The sequence below is a fragment of the Denticeps clupeoides genome, chromosome 12, assembly GCF_900700375.1.
Source record: "Denticeps clupeoides chromosome 12, fDenClu1.1, whole genome shotgun sequence".
Classification (NCBI taxonomy): Eukaryota; Metazoa; Chordata; class Actinopteri; order Clupeiformes; family Denticipitidae; genus Denticeps; species Denticeps clupeoides.
This window is the reverse complement of record NC_041718.1, coordinates 22,471,590-22,494,164: the sequence shown is the minus strand read 5'-3', so window position 1 is coordinate 22,494,164 and position 22,575 is coordinate 22,471,590. Positions and strand designations below refer to the sequence as shown.

Genomic DNA, 22,575 nt, shown 5'->3' with positions numbered 1-22,575 from the left:
TTCAGTGTCGTGGGTAGGGGCCACGATGCAACTGCTTCCAGCTTCTTGGGCTCCATGGCCACACCCTGGGACGAGATGATAAAACCCAGGAATGTGGTTGAGCGCTGGTGGAAGGCACATTTTTCCAACTTACAGTACAGTCAGTGGGCAAGGAATCTCTTCAGGACTGCTCTCACATGTTGGATATGGGATTCCAGGGTGGGCGAATAAATGAGCACGTCATCCAGGTAGGCATACACCCACCATCCCAGCACGTCCTGGAGAGCATTGTTAATGAACTGCTGAAAGACGGCGGGTGTATTGCACAGTCCAAACAGGAGAGGGACCCCCTTCCAGGGTAGAGTGAGCCTGCAAATGGTGTCAGTGCAGGGTTGGGGATGATATAATAATAGGTCCTACAGTTGTAGGGTTAGAGAAGTCCAGAATGTAGTCCAGTGTCATGGTCTAGATTACGTGTCCATAATGATGCTACTGGTACACTTGAAGATCACTGAAGTTGTATTTGTAACGGTGGAGGTGGCTGTGGTGACCCTCTGGTTCATTTCATTCTATGTCCTCATTTAGCAGATTTATCTGCTTGTCTCTTCACTGGGGTCTGCCAGTAGTCTGGGTGCTTGATTCCGTGTCTCGCAGAAAACAAACAGAAGCAGACGGTGGCACTATACAACCGATACTGAAATATGTGGTTATAGTGGTATATTGGTGCTACAGTGGCCCAGTACCCTAACTAGGACAGCCTAACTAGGGTGAATTTAACTTTGTCTGTGTCTAACAGGGGGACTCTGTGATAAACTGGACTTTATAATTGACACTGCGTCAAATTGAAGTGAAATGAGGGTCTAGGACTTCAACAAAAAGCCAGAGAAAACAAATAGGTTTTGAGATTGGATTTAAACACTGAGACTGTGTCTGAGTCCCGGACACTGACAGGCAAGCTGTTCCACAACTGTGGAGCTCTATAGGAGAAGGATCTGCTTCCAGCTGTGACCTTCTGTACTTTTGGTACCAGTAGTGACCCTGCTCCCATTGATCGAAGGGGGCGTGGCGGGTCATAAAGAACTAAAAGTTCACTCAGGCATTGCGGGGGAGTACTAGTTAGTACTTCGATGGGATACTGCTTGGGAATACCATGTGCTGTAAGCTTTAAATATTGATGAATCATTTGAGTTGAATTTTTTTTACATCATTTTGTTAGTTTATTACTAAAGTATGTCAGGGTGTATTTTTACTCTTTGATACATTTTCCCGCTTTTCTCTTTTTTTCTTTGACAGAAGCGTTGAAGATGCATATGAGGATCAGAAAGCAAATCAATTTATTGAAAGCTTTCAAAGACAATCTAATGAAATGGCCTAGGATTAATTCTTACGATTCTCTTGCATTAAGAGTGTGCTAGCTGTCTTTGTTGCAATGCATGTATACCTAGAACAACTTAACATGTGACTACGGAAGCCTAGTAAACCCAATCATGGCATCTCCCCCTTTTGAAGATAAGTTAATCTTTATCTACATTTTCCCAAACACACCAATCTCTTAAATGAACATTTATCAGTATCTAAAAACAAATTATTAATAAACTAGTATTTTGGGGTAGACTACCCGCAATCCACAGGCCACCAATGGGGCAGTGGTGGCCTAGCGGTTAAGGAAGCGGCCCTGTAATCAGAAGGTTGCCGGTTCGAATCCCAATCCGCCAAGGTGCCACTGAGGTGCCACTGAGCAAAGCACTGTCCCCACACACTGCTCCCTGGGTGCCTGTCATGGCTGCCCACTGCTCACTCAGGGTGATGGGTTAAATGCAGAGGGCAAATTTCACTGTGTGCATTGTGTGCTCTGCTGCTTTGTATCACATGTGACAATCACTTCACTTCACTTCACAGCAACGTAGGGATTATTCTGCCCTCGATAGTTGTTGTTCCTATCTATCATAACTCTATGTTTATGGAACAGTCCTAAAAGTAATCCAACACTCTCTGAACGCATGTGGAAAGCAGCATAGCTTAAATGTCTCTATATCTGAGAGGAAGTCTGACCTCTCTACCTCTTGATGTCACCTGCACAACCATAAGTGATGTTTTCCCTGGTGAGGCACATTCATTTGGTTGAACTGGCTGTCTCTGATCCTACACAGGGTCACTGTGTAGCACATCAGAGCGAGATGTGGGTCTGGCTGTCGCAATATGTGTTTAGCAGTCTGTACCGTACGCTCAGGTGCACCATTCGCTTGGGAATAATTTTGACAAAAATCCTTGAATTCAGCAGATGTGAACTGTGTTGCATTATAACTCACCAGCTCCAGTGATATTCCCCATCTTGTGAACATGCTCTTGAGTCTGTTGATAACCTGAAGACTAGCAGTTGAAGACAAATGAGCTATTTCAATGTCTCTTACATGGTAATCTGTTACAATGAGGTAATTCTGTTTGGATAGTTCACACCGCGATGCGTTGTCAGGGACCTCCAGGTAAAGTAGTGGTCATTAAAGGTTCTCGTCTCTGCGTGGGCTTTTTTCAATGCAGAATTGGCATGTTGACATCAGCTGAGTTATGTCCTTACCGATACATGGCCACCACACGGACATCTTGGCTTGTGCACGGCACCTTGTCAAACCTTGGTGTCCTTCATGCAATTGTCTCAGCACCCTGGGTAGATTGACAGGAATGACCAGCCTTTGCTGGAACAATACTAGCCCATCAGTTTCTGAGAGGTGTGCTCTAACAGAGTAATACAGTTGTAAAGACAGTTGCATTATTTACTTTAGTGGCCATCCTTTCCTGATGTAACTTACAATCTGCTGCAGATCCTCATTGTTTCTTGTGGCTACTTGGATCTCGGTGAGTCACTTTGACGAGAACAGTGCATTACTCACGACTGACTCCACATATGCTTGTACTACCTGGTCTGTGTCTTCACTGTCCTCCCCCCTCAAGGGCTTGAGAGAGGGTGTCTGCAACTATGAGTTGCAACTATGAAAGCCTGGGACATGCTCTGCCTCCACATACAATCTCAGTGGTGGACTAGCAGTTAAGGAAGTGGCCCCGTAATCAGAAGGTTGCCGGATCTGCCAAGTTGTCGCTGAGGTGCCACTGAGCAAAGCACCGTCCCCACACACTGCTCCCCAGGCGCCTGTCATGGCTGCCCACTGTTCACTCTGGGTGATGGGTTAAATGCAGAGGACAAATTTCACTGTGTGCACCATGTGCTGCTGTGTATCACATGTGACAATCACTTCACTTTACTTATATGTATTTATGAGTGGTACTAAAGGTTTGTGGTCTGTTTGCACTTAAACACAGCGGTAATCGCAACAGGCTTGGGTAAAGACCTGCGACTCATCCTGCGCGACTCAGCCGAGCAGTAAAAACACTTATGTTCTTCTCCAGCTTCTTTCTGCTGATCATGTCCTTCCAGATCATTCCTCTCATTCGTTCCAGGCGCCTCCTAGATTCAATACACACAGAACGCTCAACACACTCAACCTGCGCACACTCTCCCAGGCCTCGTCTTGCCACCTTGAGTACTCATTCGGGCTGTGGAACTGTGGAGCTGACTTCATTCCCACTTTTGCAACAGAACGAAACCTCCAAGTACTCGCACTGACTGAGACCTGGATCCGCACCTACACCTGCAGCCCTTTCCACAGACTTCTTTTTAAAGTGAAGTGATTGTCACATGTGATACACAGCAGCACAGCACACGATGCACACAGTGAAATTTGCCCTCTGCCTTTATCCCATCACCCTGAGTGAGCAGTGGGCAGCCATGACAGGCGCCCGGGGAGCAGTGTGTGGGGACGGTGCTTTGCTCAGTGGCACCTCAGTGGCACCTTGGCGGATCGGGATTCGAACCGGCAACCTTCTGATTACGGGGCCGCTTCCTTAACCGCTAGGCCACCACTGCCCCACTGGCTACTTCTCTCATACCCCCTGGCAGGGGAGGGGGCACAGGCTTGCACATTTCCAAGGAATGGAGATTCACTCCGGTTTCTGCTACTCAAACTACCAGTTTTGAATTCCATGCAGTAATTATTACACATCCGTTAAAATGTCCATAGTTGCTGTATATCATCCTCCAGGTCTGCTGGGGAACTTTGTAGAGGAACTAGACACAAATGTGACAATCACTGCACTTTGAGATGAGGAACTGCCCCTTGTGCTACTAGGAGACTTCAACCTCGACCTCCTCAAGCCACAAACAGCTTATTTCCAAAATTTCATCTCTGCTTCCAACTTCACACTTCTCAGCATGCCAGCAACGCACAGAGCTGGAAAGCAACTAGATCTCATACTTACATGCAACTGCTCCACAGCCAACACATCTGTCATTCCTCTACATGTATCCGATCACTCTTTTATTCATTTCAGACTATCCCTCCTGGCACGCACCACACCCACCCACTTAACGTGCACCCTCACTGTGGCTCTCTGATGAGTTTCGCTGCCGCAGGACCCATCTTAGATCAGCTGAAAGGCAGTGGAAGAAATCTAAGTGCCCGGTTCAACTTAGTAAGTATCAATCTTTCCTGACATCCTTCTCTGCTTCTTTACTTTACTTTACTTTACTTTATTTAGCAGACACTTTTATCCAAAGCGACTATAGAATATTGAGTTTACAAACTAAGAGCCCTGATAAGGCTTAGACTTGTCAGTGAAGAGCATGCTCAGAGATTGTTAGGTGCTAGACTAAGAAAAATTATAATGTATTTATACATTTTTGTATTGTTTGTGCAATGTGTATGCATGCGCGTGTGTAAGTGTTAGATTTGTCTGTAATATTTTTTGAATAAGAGGGTTTTCACCTGCTTCTTAAAAGTGGTGATAGTCTCAGCTAGTCGTGTGGAGGAGGGCAGGTTGTTCCACCAGCCAGGGACAACAACGGAGAACAGACATGATTGGAATCGGAGACCCCGTGAAGAAGGAATTTTTAGTCTCCTTTCGTTTGCCGATCTGAGAGAGCGTGCAGGAGTGTAGCTAGGTAGTAGTGTGTTGATGTAGGAGGGCGCAGTTCCATTTACAGCCCTGTAGGCAAGCATCAAGGATTTGAACTCAATGCGAGCAGCTACCGGGAGCCAGTGGAGGGAGGTAAGAAGAGGTGTAACATGGGTGTATTTTGGCTGATTGAAAATGAGACGGGCTGCCATATTTCAGATCATCTGGAGTGGTTTTATGGTGACTGCAGAGGCTCCAGCCAGGAGAGAGTTACAGTAGTCGAGTTTGGTGATGACTATTGCCTGGACGAGGAGCTGCGTAGCCTGTTGTGAGAGAAAAGGCCGAATCTTGCGAATGTTGTAGAGAGTGAACCTGCAGGATCTGGAGATCGCAGCAACATGATGGTTCAAACTCAGTTTGTCATCTATCCAAACTCCAAGGCTTTTTGCAGATGCCGTGGGTGTTAACAGTAGCGATCCAATTTGAATTGAAAGGTTTTGCTGAGGGGAATTGTTGCCCGGAAAGATGAGAATCTCGGTTTTGGATAGGTTGAGTTGGAGGTGTCGCTCAGACATCCATGCCGATATGTCTGAGAGGCAGGCCGAAATTTTTGTTGCTATAGTAGCATCTTCTGGTGGGAATGACAGATAGAGCTGGGTGTCATCAGCATAAGAGTGATAGTAGAAGCCATGTGATTGGATGATGTGACCAAGTGAGCGAGTGTATATTGAGAACAGAAGGGTGCCAAGGACAGAGCCTTGTGGAACCCCTGTGGTTACCCTAGAGAGGACAGAAGTCTCATCTCCCCATGATACCTTGAAGGACCTGTCGTAAAGATAAGAGGTGAACCAATCTAGTACGGTTCCTGTGACTCCTAAATCAGAGAGTGTGGTGAGAAGAAATTCGTGGTTAACTGTATCGAAGGCAGCAGATAGATCAAGTAGGACAAGGACAGATGATCTGCGGGCAGCTCTTGCAGCACGAAGGTCGTCCATCATTGCCAGGAGGGAGGTTTCAGTTGAATGTCCTTTCCTGAAACCAGACTGAAAAGGGTCGAGAAGATCATGCTTGTGGAGAAATGAGGAAAGTTGAGCCAGGACTGCTCTTTCAAGAATTTTTGAAAGAAAAGGAAGGTTGGAGACTGGGCGGTAGCTATCCAGTAGAGATGGGTTTAATGTGGGTTTTTTGAGCTTCTGTCACTACAGCAAAGACTAGATACTTCCAGGACAAAGTAAGCAACTGCAAAGACTCTCGCAAACTATTCTCTACTTTCAACCGAATCCTCCACCAGCTCCCCCCTCTACTTCTCTCTCATCTGAAGACTTTGCTACCTTCTTCACAGAGAAGGTGGCTGACATTAGCAAACAATTCTCCCCCCCCTAACCCCAGACCTCATCCCGCTGTTACCTCTGAAGCCATAAAAATGTCTTCTTTCACTCCGCCCTCTGAATTGGACGGGTCTAAACTTCTCCAGTCTAGTCACCCCACCACCTGCTCCCTGGATCCAATCCCCTCACACCTCCTTCAGCCCGACATAGTATCTACTCTGACACACATTTTAAATTCCTCACTAACAACAGGAACATTTCCCAATGCTTTCAAACAGGCTGTCATTGCTCCCCTGCTAAAAAAAAAAACACATTAAACCCGTCTGTATTGGATAGCTATTGGTAGCTACTGGCCAGTCTGCAACCTTCCTTTTCTTTCAAAAATTCTTGAAAGTCCTGTCCTGGCTCAACATTCTTCATTTCTCCACGAGCATGATCTTCTTGACCCTTTTCAGTCTGGTTTCAGTTAAGGAAATTCGAATGAAACCTCCCTCCTGGTAATGATGGATGACCATCGTGCTGCCCGCAGATCATCTGTCCTTATCCTACTTCTTCTATCTGCTGCCTTCGACACAGTTAATCGTGAAATTCTTCTCACCACACTCACAGATTTAGGAGTTACATGAACCGTACTAAATTGGTTAACCTCTTATCTTTACGACAGGTCTTTAAAGGTATCATGGGGAGGTGAGACATTTGTCCTCCCTAGGGTAACCACAGAGGTTCCACAATCCTCTGTCCTTGGCCCCCTTCTATTCTCAATATACACTTGCTCTCTTGGTCACATCATCAAATCACATGGCTTCTCTTATCACTTATTACGCTGATGACACCCAGCTCTATCCACCAGAAGATGCCACTATTGTGACCCCCCCCCCCCAGAATTTTTGCACAAACTCTTTACTCTTATTTTTACTCTTGCACAAATGTTTTTACTTTTCAATTTGTCCTTAAACTTTATTCATTTGCACACCTTCATTCTACCTGTTACGCATATTTTAAGTTTTATGCTAAAGACATATTGGTTAAATTTTTACTTGCAATATTTGCAATACTGTCATCAGTAGCAGTTGCTAAAGCATTTCACTGCATATCAAACCGTGTATGACTATGTATGTGACAAATAAAATTTGAGTGGTTCAGCGTTTGTCTTGGAAGATCTTGTTAGAGAGCTGGAGGTAGCATCATTGGAGCAGTAAACCCCCATCTGGATAGACAAGGAAACCACAGGTTTGTGCACAGAGTCGCAGTGAAGGAAATTGCTGCTCCATCCACTACAGACATTTTGAGAGTTCTGGAGTCAGACTTCAGTGAAAGAAACTCTGAGGGCAAACTTGTCTCTCAAGATGATGTGCACTTTATTCAGCTTCTCAGTAAAGCCATTAGAGAGAGACCAGATGGTCATTTAGAAAAGGTCAAAGTCCTCCCTGACTACCAAATAATAATAAATTGGCCACAATTTGCCTTCAAATCATTTAAAGAGAAAGTTAAAGGCTAATCAGCAGTTCCATGATCATTACAAGGCCTTTATGGAAGATGTGATAAATAATGTTCCAGAGTTCCAGAGGCAGCAGTGGGAGAGGACCTTTGGTATATACCTCATCATGGTTTGATGACCTTCAAACCTGGCAAGATAAGAGTTGTTTAATTTCATGACATTTCCTTAAATGACACTTTCTTGTCAGGTCCTGACCTAATTAATTCACTGGTGGGAGTTCTCTGCCATTTCAGAAAGGAGGCAGTGGCCATTATCTGCGATATCAAAAGAATGTTTAATTAATTCTTTGTTATACCTGAGACAAAGAGCTATTAAAGGTTTCTGTGGTCGGAGCATGGATATCTTGATTGTGAGCCTAAATAATATTAATCGGCAGATGGGGGCAGCCGTCTCCACACACTGCTCCCCGGGCGCCTGTCATGGCTGCCCACTGCCCACTGTCTTTTTTACGTTTTTTTTTAAAATTTTTTGGACTTTGTCATTTTTACACTGATTCACCTAAGTTGGAATTGTAAAATGCTCAAAAATTGACAAAGTAAAAAAAAATGTCTGTTTTGTTAGTTTTTCCACTTTTTTACTTCTGACTTTTGTTTTTTTTTTTAAATCAGTTTTTTCACTTTTTTACTTCTGACTTTTGTTTTTTTTTAACTTTCTAATTTTTTCCACCTTTCCACTTCTGACTTAAGTTTTTTTTCTGGACTTTATCATTTTTCCCACTTCCATGTTTTTTTTTTTTTTACTTTGTCAGTTTTTCCGCTTTTGTTACCTAAGTTGGAATTGTAAAATGCTCAAAAATTTACTATGTCAAAATGACAAAGTCCAAAAAAAAAAAAAGTCAGAAGTAAAAAAGTGAAAAAAATGACAGTCCAAAAAAAAACAGGTACGTTTTGTCAGCTTTTCCACTTTTTTCACTTTTAACTTTAGTTTTTTTTTTACTTTCAAATTTTTTCCACCTTTCCACTTCTGACTTAAGTTTTTTTTTCTGGACTTTATCATTTTTTTTACATTGTCTTTTTTTCAACTTTTTCGCTTCTGACTCATGTTTTTTTTTGGACTTTCATTTTTTCCACTTTGGACATTTGGACATCTGACATTTTTTATATTGTCTTTATTTCAAGTTTTCGCATCTGAATCATTTTTTTTTTGACTTTGTCATTTTTTCCACTTTTTTCACATCAGATTTAAAAAAAATGTCAGATTAGAAAAAGTGAAAAAACTGAAAAAACTGATAAAAAAAAAAAAGTCAGAAGTAAAAAAGTGGAACAACTAACAAAACTGACATTTTTTTTTTTTTAGCATTTTACAATTCCAAAAAAAAACCTGTCAGAAGTGGAAAAGTGGAAAAAATGACAGTCCAAAAAAACATGACTCAAATGCGAAAAAGTTGAAAAAAAGACAATGTAAAAAAAAAAGGTCAGAATTAAAAAAAAGGGGAAAAAATAATAAAACCTAAATAAAACCAGAAAAAAACTAAGTCAGAAGTGGAAAAAAATAGAAGTAATAAAAAAACAAATGTCAGAAGTCCAGTGAGAAGTCCAGTGAAAAACTTAAGTCAGAACTGAAAAGGTTAAAAAAATGACAAAGAAGCGAAAAAGTGAAAAAACAAATGACAAAGTATTTTTTTTCCATTTTTTATTTCTGACTTTTGTTCTTTATTAAATCAGTTTTGTCAGTTTTTTCCCTTTTTCACTTTTGACTTTTGTTTTTTTTAACTTTGTTATTTTATCCACTTATTCACCTAAGTTGGAATTGTAAAATGCTAAAAAATTTACAAAGTAAAAAAAACATAAATCAAAAGTGAAAAAAATGACAAAGTCATTTTTTTTAACTGTCATTTTTTTCAACCTTTCTTTTTCTGACTTAAGTTTTTTTCTGGACTATCATTTTTTCCACTTTTTCGCATCTGACTCATGTTTTTTTTTTTAGACTTTGTCATTTTTAAAAAATATTCACCTAAGTTGGAATTGTAAAAGGGAATTATAAAAAGCCTTCTTAGCTTCCGAGATCAGACGAGACCGGGCAATCTTAGGCTGGTATGGCCGTAAGCACTCTCTGCTTGAAAATCTTGGGCTTTAAACAAAAAAGGCTTGAAAACATATCACAGAGTGAAAATACCTCTTAACTTACTTTAGAAAAAAACTAACAAAGCGATGCAAAAAAACTTCATTTTAAAAAGGTTTTCAACAGTTAAAGCTTACAGCACCTGGTATTCCCAGGAGGTCTCCCATCCAAGTACTAACCAGGCCCAAGCCTTCTTAGCTTCCGAGATCAGACGAGAACGGGCGTTCTTGGGCTGATATGGCCGTAAGCAATCTCTTCTTGAAAATCTTGGACTTTAAACCACCTAGGCTTGACAACGTATCATAGAGTGAAAATACCTCTTAACTTACTTTAGAAAAAAACTAACAAAGCGATGCAAAAAAACTTCATTTTAAAAAGTTTTTCAACAGTTAAAGCTTACAGCACCTGGTATTGCCAGGAGCTCTGGCATCCAAGTACTAACCAGGCCCAAGCCTTAGCTTCCGAGATCAGACGAGACTGGGCGTTCTAGGGCTGGAATGGCCGTAAGCAATCTCTGCTTGAAAATCTTGGACTTTAAACAACCTAGGCTTGAAAACATATCACAGAGTGAAAATACCTCTTAACTTACTTTAGAAAAAGACTAACAAAGCGATGCAAAAAAACTTCATTTTAAAAAGTTTTTCAACAGTTAAAGCTTACAGCACCTGGTATTCCCAGGAGGTCTCCCATCCAAGTACTAACCAGGCCCAAGCCTTCTTAGCTTCCGAGATCAGACGAGACCAGGCGTTCTTGGGCTGGTATGGCCGTAAGCAATCTCTGCTTGAAAATCTTGGACTTTAAACAACCTAGGCTTAAAAACGTATCACAGGGTGAAAAATAGCTCTTAACTTACTTTAGAAAAAAACTAACAAAGCGATGCAAAAAAACTTCATTTTAAAAAGTTTTTTAACCTTTAAAGCTTACAGCACCTGGTATTCCCAGGAGGTCTGCCATCCAAAGAACCAGGCCCAAGCCTCCTTAGCTTCCGAGATCAGACGAGACCGGGCGTTCTTGGGCTGGTATGACCTTAAGATATCTCTGCTTGAAAATCTTGGACTTTAAACAACCTAGGCTTGAAAACATATCACAGAGTGAAAATACCTCTTAACTTACTTTAGAAAAAAGCTAACAAAGCGATGCAAAAAAACTTCATTTTAAAAAGTTTTTCCAACAGTTAAACCTTACAGCACCTGGTATTCCCAGGAGGTCTCCCATCCAAGTACTAACCAGGCCCAAGCCTCCTTAGCTTCCAAGATCAGACGAGACCGGGCGTTCTTGGGCTGGTATGGCCGTAAGCAATCTCTGCTTGAAAATCTTGGACTTTAAACAACCTAGGCTTGAAAACATATCACAGAGTGAAAATACCTCTTAACTTACTTTAGATAAAAACTAACAAAGCGATGCAAAAAAACTTCATTTTAAAAAAGTTTTTCAACAGTTAAAGCTTACAGCACCTGGTATTCCCGGGAGGTCTCCCATCGAAGTACTAACCAGGCCCAAGCCTTCTTAGCTTCCGAGATCAGACGAGACCGGGCCTTCTTGGGCTGGTATGGCCGTAAGCAATCTCTGCTTGAAAATCTTGGACTTTAAACAACCTAGGCTTGAAAACATATCACAGAGTGAAAATACCTCTTAACTTACTTTAGATAAAAACTAACAAAGCGATGCAAAAAAACTTCATTTTAAAAAGTTTTTCAACAGTTAAAGCTTACAGCACCTGGTATTCCCAGGAGGTCTCCCATCCAAGTACTAACCAGGCCCAAGCCTTCTTAGCTTCCTAGATCAGACGAGACCGGGCGTTCTCGGGCTGGTATGGCCGTAAGCAATCTCTGCTTGAAAATCTTGGACTTTAAACAACCTAGGCTTGAAAACATATCACAGAGTGAAAATACCTCTTAACTTACTTTAGATAAAAACTAACAAAGCGATGCAAAAAAACTTCATTTTAAAAAGTTTTTCAACAGTTAAAGCTTACAGCACCTGGTATTCCCAGGAGGTCTCCCATCCAAGTACTAACCAGGCCCAAGCCTTCTTAGCCTCCTAGATCAGACGAGACCGGGCGTTCTTGGGCTGGTATGGCCGTAAGCAATCTCTGCTTGAAAATCTTGGACTTTAAACAACCTAGGCTTGAAAACATATCACAGAGTGAAAATAACTCTTAACTTACTTTAGATAAAAACTAACAAAGCGATGCAAAAAAAATTCATTTTAAAAAGGTTTTCAACAGTTAAAGCTTACAGCACCTGGTATTCCCAGGAGGTCTCCCATCCAAGTACTAACCAGGCCCAAACCTTCTTAGCTTCCGAGATCAGACGAGAACGGGCGTTCTTGGGCTGGTATGGCCGTAAGCAATCTCTTCTTGAAAATCTTGGACTTTAAACCACCTAGGCTTGAAAACATATCACAGAGTGAAAATACCTCTTAACTTACTTTAGAAAAAAGCTAACAAAGCGATGCAAAAAAACTTCATTTTAAAAAGTTTTTCCAACAGTTAAAGCTTACAGCACCTGGTATTCACAGGAGGTCTCCCATCCAAGTACTAACCAGGCCCAAGCCTTCTTAGCTTCTGAGATCAGACGAGACCGGGCGTTCTTGGGCTGGTATGGCCGTAAGTAATCTCTGCTTGAAAATCTTGGACTTTAAACAACCTAGGCTTGAAAACATATCACAGAGTGAAAATAACTCTTAACTTACTTTAGATAAAAACTAACAAAGCGATGCAAAAAAAATTCATTTAAAAAAGTTTTTCAACAGTTAAAGCTTACAGCACCTGGTATTCCCAGGAGGTCTTCCATCCAAGTACTAACCAGGCCGAAGCCTTCTTAGCTTCCGAGATCAGACGAGACCGGGCGTTCTTGGGCTGGTATTGCCGTAAGCAATCTCTGCTTGAAAATCTTGGACTTTAAACAACCTAGGCTTGAAAACATATCACAGAGTGAAAATACCTCCTAACTTACTTTAGATAAAAACTAACAAAGCGATCCAAAAAAACTTCATTTTAAAAGTTTTTCAACAGTTAAAGCTTACAGCACCTGGTATTCCCAGGAGGTCTCCCATCCAAGTACTAACCAGGCCCAAGCCTTCTTAGCTTCCGAGATCAGACGAGACCGGGCGTTCTTGGGCTGGTACGGCCGTAAGCAATCTCTGCTTGAAAATCTTGGACTTTAAACAACCTAGGCTTGAAAACATATCACAGAGTGAAAATACCTCTTAACTTACTTTAGATAAAAACTAACAAAGCGATGCAAAAAAACTTCATTTTAAAAAGTTTTTCCAACAGTTAAAGCTTACAGCACCTTGTATGCCCAGGAGGTCTCCCATCCAAGTACTAACCAGGCCCAAGCCTTCTTAGCTTCCTAGATCAGACGAGACCGGGCGTTCTTGGGCTGGTATGGCCGTAAGCAATCTCTGCTTGAAAATCTTGGACTTTAAACAACCTAGGCTTGAAAACATATCACAGAGTGAAAATACCTCTTAACTTACTTTAGATAAAAACTAACAAAGCGATGCAAAAAAACTTCATTTTAAAAAGTTTTTCAACAGTTAAAGCTTACAGCACCTGGTATTCCCGGGAGGTCTCCCATCGAAGTACTAACCAGGCCCAAGCCTTCTTAGCTTCCGAGATCAGACGAGACCGGGCCTTCTTGGGCTGGTATGGCCGTAAGCAATCTCTGCTTGAAAATCTTGGACTTTAAACAACCTAGGCTTGAAAACATATCACAGAGTGAAAATACCTCTTAACTTACTTTAGATAAAAACTAACAAAGCGATGCAAAAAAACTTCATTTTAAAAAGTTTTTCAACAGTTAAAGCTTACAGCACCTGGTATTCCCAGGAGGTCTCCCATCCAAGTACTAACCAGGCCCAAGCCTTCTTAGCTTCCTAGATCAGACGAGACCGGGCGTTCTCGGGCTGGTATGGCCGTAAGCAATCTCTGCTTGAAAATCTTGGACTTTAAACAACCTAGGCTTGAAAACATATCACAGAGTGAAAATACCTCTTAACTTACTTTAGATAAAAACTAACAAAGCGATGCAAAAAAACTTCATTTTAAAAAGTTTTTCAACAGTTAAAGCTTACAGCACCTGGTATTCCCAGGAGGTCTCCCATCCAAGTACTAACCAGGCCCAAGCCTTCTTAGCCTCCTAGATCAGACGAGACCGGGCGTTCTTGGGCTGGTATGGCCGTAAGCAATCTCTGCTTGAAAATCTTGGACTTTAAACAACCTAGGCTTGAAAACATATCACAGAGTGAAAATAACTCTTAACTTACTTTAGATAAAAACTAACAAAGCGATGCAAAAAAAATTCATTTTAAAAAGGTTTTCAACAGTTAAAGCTTACAGCACCTGGTATTCCCAGGAGGTCTCCCATCCAAGTACTAACCAGGCCCAAGCCTTCTTAGCTTCCGAGATCAGACGAGAACGGGCGTTCTTGGGCTGGTATGGCCGTAAGCAATCTCTTCTTGAAAATCTTGGACTTTAAACCACCTAGGCTTGAAAACATATCACAGAGTGAAAATACCTCTTAACTTACTTTAGAAAAAAGCTAACAAAGCGATGCAAAAAAACTTCATTTTAAAAAGTTTTTCCAACATTTAAAGCTTACAACACCTGGTATTCCCAGGAGGTCTCCCATCCAAGTACTAACCAGGCCCAAGCCTTCTTAGCTTCTGAGATCAGACGAGACCGGGCGTTCTTGGGCTGGTATGGCCGTAAGTAATCTCTGCTTGAAAATCTTGGACTTTAAACAACCTAGGCTTGAAAACATATCACAGAGTGAAAACAACTCTTAACTTACTTTAGATAAAAACTAACAAAGCGATGCAAAAAAAATTCATTTAGAAAAGTTTTTCAACAGTTAAAGCTTACAGCACCTGGTATTCCCAGGAGGTCTTCCATCCAAGTACTAACCAGGCCGAAGCCTTCTTAGCTTCCGAGATCAGACGAGACCGGGCGTTCTTGGGCTGGTATTGCCGTAAGCAATCTCTGCTTGAAAATCTTGGACTTTAAACAACCTAGGCTTGAAAACATATCACAGAGTGAAAATACCTCCTAACTTACTTTAGATAAAAACTAACAAAGCGATCCAAAAAAACTTCATTTTAAAAGTTTTTCAACAGTTAAAGCTTACAGCACCTGGTATTCCCAGGAGGTCTCCCATCCAAGTACTAACCAGGCCCAAGCCTTCTTAGCTTCCGAGATCAGACGAGACCGGGCGTTCTTGGGCTGGTACGGCCGTAAGCAATCTCTGCTTGAAAATCTTGGACTTTAAACAACCTAGGCTTGAAAACATATCACAGAGTGAAAATACCTCTTAACTTACTTTAGATAAAAACTAACAAAGCGATGCAAAAAAACTTAATTTTAAAAAGTTTTTCAACAGTTAAAGCTTACAGCACCTTGTATGCCCAGGAGGTCTCCCATCCAAGTACTAACCAGGCCCAAGCCTTCTTAGCTTCCTAGATCAGACGAGACCGGGCGTTCTTGGGCTGGTATGGCCGTAAGCAATCTCTGCTTGAAAATCTTGGACTTTAAACAACCTAGGCTTGAAAACATATCACAGAGTGAAAATACCTCTTAACTTACTTTAGATAAAAACTAACAAAGCGATGCAAAAAAACTTCATTTTAAAAAGTTTTTCAACAGTTAAAGCTTACAGCACATGGTATTCCCAGGAGGTCTCCCATCCAAGTACTAACCAGGCCCAAGCCTTCTTAGCTTCCGAGATCAGACGAGATCGGGCGTTCTTGGCCTGGTATGGCCGTAAGCGATCTCTCCTTGAAAATCTTGGACTTTAAACAACCTAGGCTTGAAAACATATCACAGAGTGAAAATACCTCTTAACTTACTTTAGATAAAAACTAACAAAGCGATGCAAAAAAACTACATTTTAAAAAGTTTTTCAACAGTTAAAGCTTACAGCACCTGGTATTCCCAGGAGGTCTCCCATCCAAGTACTAACCAGGCCCAAGCCTTCTTAGCTTCCGAGATCAGACAAGACTGGGCGTTCTTGGGCTGGTATGGCCGTAAGCAATCTCTGCTTGAAAATCTTGGACTTTAAACAACCTAGGCTTGAAAACATATCACAGAGTGAAAATACCTCTTAACCTACTTTAGATAAAAACTAACAAAGCGATGGAAAAAAACTTCATTTCAAAAAGTTTTTCAACAGTTAAAGCTTACAGCAATTGGTATTCCCAGGAGGTCTCCCATCCAAGTACTAACCAGGCCCAAGCCTTCTTAGCTTCCGAGATCAGACGAGACCGGGCGTTCTTGGGCTGGTATGGCCGTGAGCAATCTCTGCTTGAAAATCTTGGACTTTAAACAACCTAGGCTTGAAAACATATCACAGAGTGAAAATACCTCTTGACTTACTTTCGATAAAAACTAACAAAGCGATGCAAAAAAACTTCATTTTAAAAAGTTTTTCAACAGTTAAAGCTTACAGCACCTGGTATTCCCAGGAGGTCTCCCATCCAAGTACTAACCAGGCCCAAGCCTTCTTAGCTTCCGAGATCAGACGAGACCGGGCGTTCTTGGGCTGGTATGGCCGTAAGCAATCTCTGCTTGAAAATCTTGGACTTTAAACAATCTAGTCTTGAAAACATATCACAGAGTGAAAATACCTCTTAACCTACTTTAGATAAAAACTAACAAAGCGATGCAAAAAAACTTCATTTTAAAAAGTTTTTCAACAGTTAAAGCTTACAGCACCTGGTATTCCCAGGAGGTCTCCCATCCAAGTACTAACCAGGCCCAAGCCTTCTTAGCTTCCGAGATCAGACGAGACCGGGCGTTCTTGGGCTGGTACGGCCGTAAGCAATCTCTGCTTGAAAATCTTGGACTTTAAACAACCTAGGCTTGAAAACATATCACAGAGTGAAAATACCTCTTAACTTACTTTAGATAAAAACTAACAAAGCGATGCAAAAAAACTTAATTTTAAAAAGTTTTTCAACAGTTAAAGCTTACAGCACCTGGTATTCCCAGGAGGTCTCCCATCCAAGTACTAACCAGGCCCAAGCCTTCTTAGCTTCCGAGATCAGAGGAGACCGGGCGTTCTTGGGCTGGTATGGCCGTAAGCAATCTCTGCTTGAAAATCTTGGACTTTAAACAACCTAGGCTTGAAAACATATCACAGAGTGAAAATACCTCTTGACTTACTTTAGATAAAAACTAACAAAGCAATGCAAAAAAACTTCATTTTAAAAAGTTTTTCAACAGTTAAAGCTTACAGCACCTGGTATTCCCAGGAGGTCTCCCATCCAAGTACTAACCAGGCCCAAGCCTTCTTAGCTTCCGAGATCAGACAAGACCGGGCGTTCTTGGGCTGGTATGGCCGTAAGCAATCTCTGCTTGAAAATCTTGGACTTTAAACAACCTAGGCTTGAAAACATATCACAGAGTGAAAATACCTCTTAACTTACTTTAGATAAAAACTAACAAAGCGATGCAAAAAAAATTCATTTTAAAAAGTTTTTCAACAGTTAAAGCTTACAGCACCTGGTATTCCCAGGAGGTCTCCCATTAAAATACTAACCAGGCCCAAGCCTTCTTAGCTTCCGAGATCAGACGAGACCGGGCATTCTTGGGTTGGTATGGCCGTAAGCAATCTCTGCTTGAAAATCTTGGACTTTAAACAACCTAGGCTTGAAAACATATCACAGAGTGAAAATACCTCTTAACTTACTTTAGATAAAAACTAACAAAGCGATGCATAAAAAAACTTCATTTTAAAAAGTTTTTCAACAGTTAAAGCTTACAGCACCTGGTATTACCAGGAGGTCTCCCATCCAAGTACTAACCAGGCCCAAGCCTTCTTAGCTTCCGAAGATCAGACGAGACCGGGCAGTTCTTGGGCTGGTATGGCCGTAAGAAATCTCTGCTTGAAAATCTTGGACTTTAAACAACCTAGGCTTGAAAACATATCACAGAGTGAAAATACCTCTTAACTTACTTTAGATAAAAACTAACAAAGCGATGCAAAAAAAATTCATTTTAAAAAGTTTTTCAACAGTTAAACCTTACAGCACCTGGTATTCCCAGGAGGTCTTCCATCCAAGTACTAACCAGGCCGAAGCCTTCTTAGCTTCCGAGATCAGACGAGACCGGGCGTTCTTGGGCTGGTATTGCCGTAAGCAATCTCTGCTTGAAAATCTTGGACTTTAAACAACCTAGGCTTGAAAACATATCACAGAGTGAAAATACCTCCTAACTTACTTTAGATAAAAACTAACAAAGCGATGCAAAAAAACTTCATTTTAAAAGTTTTTCAACAGTTAAAGCTTACAGCACCTGGTATTCCCAGGAGGTCTCCCATCCAAGTACTAACCAGGCCCAAGCCTTCTTAGCTTCCGAGATCAGACGAGACCGGGCGTTCTTGGGCTGGTACGGCCGTAAGCAATCTCTGCTTGAAAATCTTGGACTTTAAACAACCTAGGCTTGAAAACATATCACAGAGTGAAAATACCTCTTAACTTACTTTAGATAAAAACTAACAAAGCGATGCAAAAAAACTTCATTTTAAAAAGTTTTTCAACAGTTAAAGCTTACAGCACCTTGTATGCCCAGGAGGTCTCCCATCCAAGTACTAACCAGGCCCAAGCCTTCTTAGCTTCCTAGATCAGACGAGACCGGGCGTTCTTGGGCTGGTATGGCCGTAAGCAATCTCTGCTTGAAAATCTTGGACTTTAAACAACCTAGGCTTGAAAACATATCACAGAGTGAAAATACCTCTTAACTTACTTTAGATAAAAACTAACAAAGCGATGCAAAAAAACTTCATTTTAAAAAGTTTTTCAACAGTTAAAGCTTACAGCACATGGTATTCCCAGGAGGTCTCCCATCCAAGTACTAACCAGGCCCAAGCCTTCTTAGCTTCCGAGATCAGATGAGATCAGGCGTTCTTGGCCTGGTATGGCCGTAAGCAAGCTCTCCTTGAAAATCTTGGACTTTAAACAACCTAGGCTTGAAAACATATCACAGAGTGAAAATACCTCTTAACTTACTTTAGATAAAAACTAACAAAGCGATGCAAAAAAAACTACATTTTAAAAAGTTTTTCAACAGTTAAAGCTTACAGCACCTGGTATTCCCAGGAGGTCTCCCATCCAAGTACTAACCAGGCCCAAGCCTTCTTAGCTTCCGAGATCAGACGAGATCGGGCGTTCTTGGGCTGGTATGGCCGTAAGCAATCTCTGCTTGAAAATCTTGGACTTTAAACAACCTAGGCTTGAAAACATATCACAGAGTGAAAATACCTCTTAACTTACTTTAGATAAAAACTAACAAAGCGATGCAAAAAAACTACATTTTAAAAAGTTTTTCAACAGTTAAAGCTTACAGCACCTGGTATTCCCAGGAGGTCTCCCATCCAAGTACTAACCAGGCCCAAGCCTTCTTAGCTTCCGAGATCAGACAAGACCGGGCGTTCTTGGGCTGGTATGGCCGTAAGCAATCTCTGCTTGAAAATCTTGGACTTTAAACAACCTAGGCTTGAAAACATATCACAGAGTGAAAATACCTCTTAACCTACTTTAGATAAAAACTAACAAAGCGATGCAAAAAAACTTCATTTGAAAAAGTTTCTTAACAGATAAAGCTTACAGCACCTGGTATTCCCAGGAGGTCTCCCATCCAAGTAGTAACCAGGCTCAAGCCTTCTTAGCTTCCGAGATCAGAGGAGACCGGGCGTTCTGCGGCTGCTATGGCCGTAAGCAATCTCTGCTTAAAAATCTTGGACTTTAAACAACCTAGTCTTGAAAACATATCACAGAGTGAAAATACCTCTTAACCTACTTTAGATAAAAACTAACAAAGCGATGATAAAAAACTTCATTTTAAAAAGTTTTTCAACAGTTAAAGCTTACAGCACCTGGTATTCCCAGGAGGTCTCCCATCCAAGTACTAACCAGGCCCAAGCCTTCTTAGCTTCCGAGATCAGACAAGACCGGGCGTTCTTGGGCTGGTATGGCCGTAAGCAATCTCTGCTTGAAAATCTTGGACATTAAACAACCTAGGCTTGAAAACATATCACAGAGTGAAAATACCTCTTAACCTACTTTAGATAAAAACTAACAAAGCGATGGAAAAAAACTTCATTTCAAAAAGTTTTTCAACAGTTAAAGCTTACAGCAATTGGTATTCCCAGGAGGTCTCCCATCCAAGTACTAACCAGGCCCAAGCCTTCTTAGCTTCCGAGATCAGACGAGACCGGGCGTTCTTGGGCTGGTATGGCCGTGAGCAATCTCTGCTTGAAAATCTTGGACTTTAAACAACCTAGGCTTGAAAACATATCACAGAGTGAAAATACCTCTTGACTTACTTTCGATAAAAACTAACAAAGCGATGCAAAAAAACTTCATTTTAAAAAGTTTTTCAACAGTTAAAGCTTACAGCACCTGGTATTCCCAGGAGGTCTCCCATCCAAGTACTAACCAGGCCCAAGCCTTCTTAGCTTCCGAGATCAGACGAGACCGGGCGTTCTTGGGCTGGTATGGCCGTAAGCAATCTCTGCTTGAAAATCTTGGACTTTAAACAACCTAGTCTTGAAAACATATCACAGAGTGAAAATACCTCTTAACCTACTTTAGATAAAAACTAACAAAGCGATGCAAAAAAACTTCATTTTAAAAAGTTTTTCAACAGTTAAAGCTTACAGCACCTGGTATTCCCAGGAGGTCTCCCATCCAAGTACTAACCAGGCCCAAGCCTTCTTAGCTTCCGAGATCAGACGAGACCGGGCGTTCTTGGGCTGGTACGGCCGTAAGCAATCTCTGCTTGAAAATCTTGGACTTTAAACAACCTAGGCTTGAAAACATATCACAGAGTGAAAATACCTCTTAACTTACTTTAGATAAAAACTAACAAAGCGATGCAAAAAAACTTAATTTTAAAAAGTTTTTCAACAGTTAAAGCTTACAGCACCTGGTATTCCCAGGAGGTCTCCCATCCAAGTACTAACCAGGCCCAAGCCTTCTTAGCTTCCGAGATCAGAGGAGACCGGGCGTTCTTGGGCTGGTATGGCCGTAAGCAATCTCTGCTTGAAAATCTTGGACTTTAAACAACCTAGGCTTGAAAACATATCACAGAGTGAAAATACCTCTTGACTTACTTTCGATAAAAACTAACAAAGCAATGCAAAAAAACTTCATTTTAAAAAGTTTTTCAACAGTTAAAGCTTACAGCACCTGGTATTCCCAGGAGGTCTCCCATCCAAGTACTAACCAGGCCCAAGCCTTCTTAGCTTCCGAGATCAGACAAGACCGGGCGTTCTTGGGCTGGTATGGCCGTAAGCAATCTCTGCTTGAAAATCTTGGACTTTAAACAACCTACGCTTGAAAACATATCACAGAGTGAAAATACCTCTTAACTTACTTTAGATAAAAACTAACAAAGCGATGTAAAAAAAACTTCATTTTAAAAAGTTTTTCAACAGTTAAAGCTTACAGCACCTGGTATTCCCAGGAGGTCTCCCATCCAAGTACTAACAAGGCCCAAGCCTTCTTAGCTTCCGAGATCAGACGAGACCGGACGTTCTTGGGCTGGTATGGCCGTAAGCAATCTCTGCTTGAAAATCTTGGACTTTAAACAACCTAGGCTTGAAAACATATCACAGAGTGAAAATACCTCTTAACTTATTTTAGATAAAAACTAACAAAGCGATGCAAAAAAAAATTATTTTAAAAAGTTTTTCAACAGTTAAAGCTTACAGCACCTGGTATTCCCAGGAGGTCTCCCATCCAAGTACTAACCAGGCCCAAGCCTTCTTAGCTTCCGAGATCAGACGAGACCGGGCATTCTTGGGTTGGTATGGCCGTAAGCAATCTCTGCTTGAAAATCTTGGACTTTAAACAACCTAGGCTTAAAAACATATCACAGAGTGAAAATACCTCTTAACTTACTTTAGATAAAAACTAACAAAGCGATGATAAAAAACTTCATTTTAAAAAGTTTTTCAACAGTTAAAGCTTACAGCACCTGGTATTCCCAGGAGGTCTCCCATCCAAGTACTAACCAGGCCCAAGCCTCTTTAGCTTCCAAGATCAGACGAGACCGGGCGTTCTTGGGCTGGTATGGCCGTAAGAAATCTCTGCTTGAAAATCTTGGACTTTAAACAACCTAGGCTTGAAAACATATCACAGAGTGAAAATACCTCTTAACTTTCTTTAGATAAAAACTAACAAAGCGATGCAAAAAAAAATTCATTTTAAAAAGTTTTTCAACAGTTAAACCTTACAGCACCTGGTATTCCCAGGAGGTCTTCCATCCAAGTACTAACCAGGCCGAAGCCTTCTTAGCTTCCGAGATCAGACGAGACCGGGCGTTCTTGGGCTGGTATTGGCCGTAAGCAATCTCTGCTTGAAAATCTTGGACTTTAAACAACCTAGGCTTGAAAACATATCACAGAGTGAAAATACCTCCTAACTTACTTTAGATAAAAACTAACAAAGCGATGCAAAAAAACTTCATTTTAAAAGTTTTTCAACAGTTAAAGCTTACAGCACCTGGTATTCCCAGGAGGTCTCCCATCCAAGTACTAACCAGGCCCAAGCCTTCTTAGCTTCCGAGATCAGACGAGACCGGGCGTTCTTGGGCTGGTACGGCCGTAAGCAATCTCTGCTTGAAAATCTTGGACTTTAAACAACCTAGGCTTGAAAACATATCACAGAGTGAAAATACCTCTTAACTTACTTTAGATAAAAACTAACAAAGCGAAGCAAAAAAAACTTCATTTAAAAAGTTTTTCAACAGTTAACGCT

The 22,575-nt window shown here is 41.3% G+C and overlaps 34 non-coding genes and 14 pseudogenes across 34 annotated transcripts; all 48 read right to left on the bottom strand.

Moving 5' to 3' along the window:
- Positions 1-9,943: 9,943 nt before the first annotated feature.
- On the bottom strand, positions 9,944-10,062 carry LOC114801558 (5S ribosomal RNA). The gene has a single exon (XR_003751591.1). It is a non-coding gene; the product is annotated as a 5S ribosomal RNA (ribosomal RNA).
- A 144-nt stretch (positions 10,063-10,206) lies between these two features.
- On the bottom strand, positions 10,207-10,322 carry LOC114801430 (uncharacterized; annotated as a pseudogene).
- A 144-nt stretch (positions 10,323-10,466) lies between these two features.
- Positions 10,467-10,585, bottom strand: LOC114801544 (5S ribosomal RNA). The gene has a single exon (XR_003751577.1). It is a non-coding gene; the product is annotated as a 5S ribosomal RNA (ribosomal RNA).
- Positions 10,586-10,730: 145 nt separating this feature from the next.
- LOC114801431 (uncharacterized) lies at positions 10,731-10,846 on the bottom strand (annotated as a pseudogene).
- A 145-nt stretch (positions 10,847-10,991) lies between these two features.
- LOC114801566 (5S ribosomal RNA) lies at positions 10,992-11,110 on the bottom strand. The gene has a single exon (XR_003751599.1). It is a non-coding gene; the product is annotated as a 5S ribosomal RNA (ribosomal RNA).
- A 145-nt stretch (positions 11,111-11,255) lies between these two features.
- LOC114801401 (5S ribosomal RNA) lies at positions 11,256-11,374 on the bottom strand. Its single transcript, XR_003751507.1, has one exon. It is a non-coding gene; the product is annotated as a 5S ribosomal RNA (ribosomal RNA).
- Positions 11,375-11,518: 144 nt separating this feature from the next.
- LOC114801563 (5S ribosomal RNA) lies at positions 11,519-11,637 on the bottom strand. Its single transcript, XR_003751596.1, has one exon. It is a non-coding gene; the product is annotated as a 5S ribosomal RNA (ribosomal RNA).
- A 144-nt stretch (positions 11,638-11,781) lies between these two features.
- LOC114801413 (5S ribosomal RNA) lies at positions 11,782-11,900 on the bottom strand. The gene has a single exon (XR_003751520.1). It is a non-coding gene; the product is annotated as a 5S ribosomal RNA (ribosomal RNA).
- A 144-nt stretch (positions 11,901-12,044) lies between these two features.
- LOC114801557 (5S ribosomal RNA) lies at positions 12,045-12,163 on the bottom strand. The gene has a single exon (XR_003751590.1). It is a non-coding gene; the product is annotated as a 5S ribosomal RNA (ribosomal RNA).
- A 145-nt stretch (positions 12,164-12,308) lies between these two features.
- On the bottom strand, positions 12,309-12,427 carry LOC114801411 (5S ribosomal RNA). The gene has a single exon (XR_003751517.1). It is a non-coding gene; the product is annotated as a 5S ribosomal RNA (ribosomal RNA).
- A 144-nt stretch (positions 12,428-12,571) lies between these two features.
- LOC114801415 (uncharacterized) lies at positions 12,572-12,690 on the bottom strand (annotated as a pseudogene).
- A 143-nt stretch (positions 12,691-12,833) lies between these two features.
- Positions 12,834-12,952, bottom strand: LOC114801551 (5S ribosomal RNA). Its single transcript, XR_003751584.1, has one exon. It is a non-coding gene; the product is annotated as a 5S ribosomal RNA (ribosomal RNA).
- A 145-nt stretch (positions 12,953-13,097) lies between these two features.
- On the bottom strand, positions 13,098-13,216 carry LOC114801425 (uncharacterized; annotated as a pseudogene).
- Positions 13,217-13,360: 144 nt separating this feature from the next.
- LOC114801400 (5S ribosomal RNA) lies at positions 13,361-13,479 on the bottom strand. The gene has a single exon (XR_003751506.1). It is a non-coding gene; the product is annotated as a 5S ribosomal RNA (ribosomal RNA).
- A 144-nt stretch (positions 13,480-13,623) lies between these two features.
- On the bottom strand, positions 13,624-13,742 carry LOC114801562 (5S ribosomal RNA). The gene has a single exon (XR_003751595.1). It is a non-coding gene; the product is annotated as a 5S ribosomal RNA (ribosomal RNA).
- A 144-nt stretch (positions 13,743-13,886) lies between these two features.
- On the bottom strand, positions 13,887-14,005 carry LOC114801412 (5S ribosomal RNA). Its single transcript, XR_003751518.1, has one exon. It is a non-coding gene; the product is annotated as a 5S ribosomal RNA (ribosomal RNA).
- Positions 14,006-14,149: 144 nt separating this feature from the next.
- Positions 14,150-14,268, bottom strand: LOC114801540 (5S ribosomal RNA). The gene has a single exon (XR_003751573.1). It is a non-coding gene; the product is annotated as a 5S ribosomal RNA (ribosomal RNA).
- Positions 14,269-14,413: 145 nt separating this feature from the next.
- On the bottom strand, positions 14,414-14,532 carry LOC114801410 (5S ribosomal RNA). The gene has a single exon (XR_003751516.1). It is a non-coding gene; the product is annotated as a 5S ribosomal RNA (ribosomal RNA).
- A 144-nt stretch (positions 14,533-14,676) lies between these two features.
- LOC114801414 (uncharacterized) lies at positions 14,677-14,795 on the bottom strand (annotated as a pseudogene).
- Positions 14,796-14,938: 143 nt separating this feature from the next.
- On the bottom strand, positions 14,939-15,057 carry LOC114801549 (5S ribosomal RNA). The gene has a single exon (XR_003751582.1). It is a non-coding gene; the product is annotated as a 5S ribosomal RNA (ribosomal RNA).
- Positions 15,058-15,201: 144 nt separating this feature from the next.
- LOC114801424 (uncharacterized) lies at positions 15,202-15,320 on the bottom strand (annotated as a pseudogene).
- A 144-nt stretch (positions 15,321-15,464) lies between these two features.
- On the bottom strand, positions 15,465-15,583 carry LOC114801560 (5S ribosomal RNA). Its single transcript, XR_003751593.1, has one exon. It is a non-coding gene; the product is annotated as a 5S ribosomal RNA (ribosomal RNA).
- Positions 15,584-15,727: 144 nt separating this feature from the next.
- On the bottom strand, positions 15,728-15,846 carry LOC114801409 (5S ribosomal RNA). The gene has a single exon (XR_003751515.1). It is a non-coding gene; the product is annotated as a 5S ribosomal RNA (ribosomal RNA).
- A 144-nt stretch (positions 15,847-15,990) lies between these two features.
- On the bottom strand, positions 15,991-16,109 carry LOC114801421 (uncharacterized; annotated as a pseudogene).
- A 144-nt stretch (positions 16,110-16,253) lies between these two features.
- On the bottom strand, positions 16,254-16,372 carry LOC114801537 (5S ribosomal RNA). The gene has a single exon (XR_003751570.1). It is a non-coding gene; the product is annotated as a 5S ribosomal RNA (ribosomal RNA).
- Positions 16,373-16,516: 144 nt separating this feature from the next.
- Positions 16,517-16,635, bottom strand: LOC114801548 (5S ribosomal RNA). The gene has a single exon (XR_003751581.1). It is a non-coding gene; the product is annotated as a 5S ribosomal RNA (ribosomal RNA).
- Positions 16,636-16,779: 144 nt separating this feature from the next.
- LOC114801542 (5S ribosomal RNA) lies at positions 16,780-16,898 on the bottom strand. Its single transcript, XR_003751575.1, has one exon. It is a non-coding gene; the product is annotated as a 5S ribosomal RNA (ribosomal RNA).
- A 144-nt stretch (positions 16,899-17,042) lies between these two features.
- LOC114801555 (5S ribosomal RNA) lies at positions 17,043-17,161 on the bottom strand. Its single transcript, XR_003751588.1, has one exon. It is a non-coding gene; the product is annotated as a 5S ribosomal RNA (ribosomal RNA).
- A 144-nt stretch (positions 17,162-17,305) lies between these two features.
- Positions 17,306-17,424, bottom strand: LOC114801417 (uncharacterized; annotated as a pseudogene).
- Positions 17,425-17,570: 146 nt separating this feature from the next.
- On the bottom strand, positions 17,571-17,691 carry LOC114801427 (uncharacterized; annotated as a pseudogene).
- A 144-nt stretch (positions 17,692-17,835) lies between these two features.
- On the bottom strand, positions 17,836-17,954 carry LOC114801422 (uncharacterized; annotated as a pseudogene).
- A 143-nt stretch (positions 17,955-18,097) lies between these two features.
- On the bottom strand, positions 18,098-18,216 carry LOC114801547 (5S ribosomal RNA). Its single transcript, XR_003751580.1, has one exon. It is a non-coding gene; the product is annotated as a 5S ribosomal RNA (ribosomal RNA).
- A 144-nt stretch (positions 18,217-18,360) lies between these two features.
- On the bottom strand, positions 18,361-18,479 carry LOC114801423 (uncharacterized; annotated as a pseudogene).
- Positions 18,480-18,623: 144 nt separating this feature from the next.
- LOC114801564 (5S ribosomal RNA) lies at positions 18,624-18,742 on the bottom strand. Its single transcript, XR_003751597.1, has one exon. It is a non-coding gene; the product is annotated as a 5S ribosomal RNA (ribosomal RNA).
- A 145-nt stretch (positions 18,743-18,887) lies between these two features.
- On the bottom strand, positions 18,888-19,006 carry LOC114801398 (5S ribosomal RNA). Its single transcript, XR_003751504.1, has one exon. It is a non-coding gene; the product is annotated as a 5S ribosomal RNA (ribosomal RNA).
- Positions 19,007-19,150: 144 nt separating this feature from the next.
- LOC114801554 (5S ribosomal RNA) lies at positions 19,151-19,269 on the bottom strand. The gene has a single exon (XR_003751587.1). It is a non-coding gene; the product is annotated as a 5S ribosomal RNA (ribosomal RNA).
- A 144-nt stretch (positions 19,270-19,413) lies between these two features.
- LOC114801419 (uncharacterized) lies at positions 19,414-19,532 on the bottom strand (annotated as a pseudogene).
- A 144-nt stretch (positions 19,533-19,676) lies between these two features.
- On the bottom strand, positions 19,677-19,795 carry LOC114801553 (5S ribosomal RNA). Its single transcript, XR_003751586.1, has one exon. It is a non-coding gene; the product is annotated as a 5S ribosomal RNA (ribosomal RNA).
- Positions 19,796-19,939: 144 nt separating this feature from the next.
- On the bottom strand, positions 19,940-20,058 carry LOC114801420 (uncharacterized; annotated as a pseudogene).
- A 144-nt stretch (positions 20,059-20,202) lies between these two features.
- On the bottom strand, positions 20,203-20,321 carry LOC114801536 (5S ribosomal RNA). Its single transcript, XR_003751569.1, has one exon. It is a non-coding gene; the product is annotated as a 5S ribosomal RNA (ribosomal RNA).
- Positions 20,322-20,465: 144 nt separating this feature from the next.
- Positions 20,466-20,584, bottom strand: LOC114801546 (5S ribosomal RNA). Its single transcript, XR_003751579.1, has one exon. It is a non-coding gene; the product is annotated as a 5S ribosomal RNA (ribosomal RNA).
- Positions 20,585-20,728: 144 nt separating this feature from the next.
- Positions 20,729-20,847, bottom strand: LOC114801541 (5S ribosomal RNA). Its single transcript, XR_003751574.1, has one exon. It is a non-coding gene; the product is annotated as a 5S ribosomal RNA (ribosomal RNA).
- Positions 20,848-20,991: 144 nt separating this feature from the next.
- On the bottom strand, positions 20,992-21,110 carry LOC114801552 (5S ribosomal RNA). Its single transcript, XR_003751585.1, has one exon. It is a non-coding gene; the product is annotated as a 5S ribosomal RNA (ribosomal RNA).
- Positions 21,111-21,255: 145 nt separating this feature from the next.
- LOC114801406 (5S ribosomal RNA) lies at positions 21,256-21,374 on the bottom strand. Its single transcript, XR_003751513.1, has one exon. It is a non-coding gene; the product is annotated as a 5S ribosomal RNA (ribosomal RNA).
- A 144-nt stretch (positions 21,375-21,518) lies between these two features.
- LOC114801565 (5S ribosomal RNA) lies at positions 21,519-21,637 on the bottom strand. Its single transcript, XR_003751598.1, has one exon. It is a non-coding gene; the product is annotated as a 5S ribosomal RNA (ribosomal RNA).
- A 144-nt stretch (positions 21,638-21,781) lies between these two features.
- LOC114801399 (5S ribosomal RNA) lies at positions 21,782-21,900 on the bottom strand. Its single transcript, XR_003751505.1, has one exon. It is a non-coding gene; the product is annotated as a 5S ribosomal RNA (ribosomal RNA).
- Positions 21,901-22,045: 145 nt separating this feature from the next.
- On the bottom strand, positions 22,046-22,165 carry LOC114801426 (uncharacterized; annotated as a pseudogene).
- Positions 22,166-22,308: 143 nt separating this feature from the next.
- On the bottom strand, positions 22,309-22,427 carry LOC114801545 (5S ribosomal RNA). Its single transcript, XR_003751578.1, has one exon. It is a non-coding gene; the product is annotated as a 5S ribosomal RNA (ribosomal RNA).
- Between the last annotated feature and the right edge of the window lie 148 nt (positions 22,428-22,575).